Here is a 4057-nt window from a genome sequence, read left to right on the forward strand (position 1 = left end):
GTTTTTTTTTTCAGGATCGTATATATTACTTGCATTTTTTTCTTGCACCTTTTTTCTCGGAATTGCTTTTTTTTCACTTCCATTATTCTTATATCTAATATATAATATATATTTTTAATATGCCTTTTAAGCAATTTTTTTTTCTTCTCAGGATCGTATATATTTTAAGCATTTTTTTTCAGGATCGTATATTTTTTAAGTATTTTTTTTTCAGGATCGTATATATTGCATTTTTTTTTCTTGTACCTTTTTTCTCGCAATTCCTTTTTCCTTTCATATAACGAAAATCATCGCGTTTAACTGTAATCCGTTTCATTATCAGAATGGCTCTAACGTGTATTTTATTTTATTTTTTTCAGGATCGTATTTTTTTTTCTTGCACCTTTTTTCTTGCAATTGTTTTTTTTTCAATTCCTTTTTATATTTTAATATGTATTTTAATATGCATTTTAAGCAATTTTTTTCATGGCACCTTCTTTCTTGCAATTTTTTTTTTTCAATTCCTTTATTCTAATATCTATCTATATGCATTTTAAGTATTTTTTTTCTTTTCTTTTTTTTCAATTTCTTTATTTTAATATTTGATATATAATATATTTTTTGATATGCATTTTAAGCATTTTGTTTTTTTCAGGATCATATATGTTGCATTTTTTTTCTTGCACCTTTTTTCTCGCAATTGCTTTTTTTCAATTCCTTTATTCTAATGTCTAACATCTAATATATATTTCAATATGTATTTTAATGTGCATTTTAAGCATTTTTTTTTTCAGGATCATATATATTGCATTTTTTTCTTGCACCTTTTTTCTCGCAATTGCGTTTTCCTTTAATATAACGAAAATCAGCGCATTTAACTGTAATCCGTTTCATTATCAGAATGGCTCTAACGTGTATTCTATTTTATATATCTCTTTTTCAGGATCGTATATATCAAATAGATTTTTTTTTCGTGCACCTTTTTTCTCGCAATTGCTTTTCTTTCAATTTTCTATTCTAATATCTAATATATATATATTTTAATATGTATTTTTAATAATCATTTTAAGCATTTTTTTCAGGATCGTATATATTATTTACATATTTTTTCTTGCATCTTTTTTCTCGCAATTGTTTTTTTCCAATTCCTTTATTCTAATATCTAATATATAATATATATTTTAATATGCATTTCAATATGTATTTTAAGCATTTTTTTCAGGATCGTGTATATTACTTTTTTTTTTTTGCACCTTTTCTTCTAGCAATTCCTTTTTCCTTTAATATAGCGAAAATCAGCGCATTTAACTGTAATCCATTTCATTATCAGAATGGCTCTAACGTGCATTTTTTTTTCAGGATCGTATATATTACCTGCATATTTTTTCTTGCACCTTTTTTTCTCTTAATTGTATTTTTTCAATTTCTTAATTCTAATATCTAATATCTAATATATATTTTGATATGTATTTTAATATGCCTTTTAAGCAATTTTTTTCAGGATTGTATATATTGTATTTTTTTTCTTGCACTTTTTTTCTCGCAATTCCTTTTTCCTTTAATATAACGAAAATCAGCGCATTTAACTGTAATCCATTTCATTTTCAGAACGGCTCTATCGTGTATTTTTTTTCAGGATATTACTTGCATTTTTTTTCTTGCACCTTTTTTCTCGGAATTGCTTTTTTTCACTTCCATTATTCTAATATCTAATATATAATATATATTTTAATATGTATTTTTAATATGCCTTTTAAGCATTTTTTTTTCTTCTCAGGATCGTATATATTTTAAGCATTTTTTTTGAGGATCGTATATATTGCATTTTTTTTCTTGCACCTTTTTTCTCGGAATTGCTTTTTTTTCACTTCCATTATTCTAATATCTATTATATAATATATATTTTAATATGTATTTTTAATATGCCTTTTAAGCATTTTTTTTTCTTCTCAGGATCGTATATATTTTAAGCATATTTTTTTGAGGATCGTATATATTGCATTTTTTTTTCATGTACCTTTTTTCTTACAATTCCTTTTTCCTTTCATATAACGAAAATCATCGCGTTTAACTGTAATCCGTTTCATTATCAGAATGGCTCTAACGTGTATTTTATTTTGTTTTTTTCAGGATCGTATTTTTTTTCTTGCACCTTTTTTCTTGTAATTGTTTTTTTTTTTCAATTCCTTTATATATTTTAATATGTATTTTAATATGCATTTTAAGCAATTTTTTTTATGGCACCTTCTTTCTTGCAATTTTTTTTTTCAATTCCTTTATTCTAATATCTATCTATAAGCATTTTAAGTTTTTTTTCTTTTTTTTCAATTTCTTTATTCTAATATTTAATATATAATATATTTTTTAATATGCATTTTAAGCATTTTTTTTTCAGGATCATATATGTTGCATTTTTTTTCTTGCACCTTTTTTCTCGCAATTGCTGTTTTTCAATTCCTTTATTCTAATGTCTAACATCTAATATATATTTCAATATGTATTTTAATGTGCATTTTAAGCTTTTTTTTCAGGATCATATATATATTGCATTTTTTTTCTTGCACCTTTTTTCTCGCAATTGCGTTTTCCTTTAATATAACGAAAATCAGCGCATTTAACTGTAATCCGTTTCATTATCAAAATGGCTCTAACGTGTATTCTATTTTATATATCTCTTTTTCAGGATCGTATATATCAAAAAGATTTTTTTTTCGTGCACCTTTTTTCTCGCAATTGCTTTTCTTTCAATTTTCTATTCTAATATCTAATATATATATATTTTAATATGTATTTTTAATAATCATTTTAAGCATTTTTTTCAGGATCGTATATATTATTTACATATTTTTTCTTGCATCTTTTTTCTCGCAATTGTTTTTTTTCCAATTCCTTTATTCTAATATCTAATATCTAATATATATTTTAATATGCATTTCAATATGTATTTTAAGCATTTTTTTCAGGATCGTGTATATTACTTTTTTTTTCTTGCACCTTTTCTTCTCGCAATTCCTTTTTCCTTTAATATAACGAAAATCAGCGCATTTAACTGTAATCCATTTCATTATCAGAATGGCTCTAACGTGCATTTTTTTTTTCAGGATCGTATATATTACCTGCATATTTTTTCTTGCACCTTTTTTCTCGGAATTGCTTTTTTTTCACTTCCATTATTCCAATATCTAATATATAATATATATTTCAATATGTATTTTTAATATGCCTTTTAAGCATTTTTGTTTCTTCTCAGGATCGTATATATTTTAAGCATTTTTTTTTCAGGATCGTATATATTGCATTTTTTTTCTTGTACCTTTTTTCTCGCAATTCCTTTTTCCTTTCATATAACGAAAATCATCGCGTTTAACTGTAATCCGCTTCATTATCAGAATGGCTCTAACGTGTATTTTATTTTATTTTTTTCAGGATCGTATTTTTTTTTCATGTACCTTTTTTCTTGCAATTGTTTTTTTTCAATTCCTTTATATATTTTAATATGTATTTTAATATGCATTTTAAGCAATTTTTTTATGGCACCTTCTTTCTTGCAATTTTTTTTTTCAATTCCTTTATTCTAATATCTATCTATATGCATTTTAAGTATTTTTTTTCCTTTCTTTTTTTCAATATCTTTATTCTAATATTTAATATATAATATATTTTTTAATATGCATTTTAAGCATTTTTTTTTCAGGATCATATATGTTGCATTTTTTTTCTTGCACGTTTTTTCTCGCAATTGCTTTTTTTCAATTCCTTTATTCTAATGTCTAACATCTAATATATATTTCAATATGTATTTTAATGTGCATTTTAAGCAATTTTTTCAGGATCATATATATTGCATTTTTTCTTGCACCTTTTTTCTCGCAATTGCGTTTTCCTTTAATATAACGAAAATCAGCGCATTTAACTGTAATCCGTTTCATTATCAGAATGGCTCTAACGTGTATTCTATTTTATATATCTCTTTTTCAGGATCGTATATATCAAATAGATTTTTTTTTTCGTGCACCTTTTTTCTCGCAATTGCTTTTCTTTCAATTTTCTATTCTAATATCTAATATATATATTTTAA

Source organism: Penaeus japonicus, unplaced genomic scaffold (assembly GCF_977035675.1).
Source record: "Penaeus japonicus unplaced genomic scaffold, GWHDUDI00000001_assembly GWHDUDI00000012, whole genome shotgun sequence".
Taxonomy (NCBI): domain Eukaryota; kingdom Metazoa; phylum Arthropoda; class Malacostraca; order Decapoda; family Penaeidae; genus Penaeus; species Penaeus japonicus.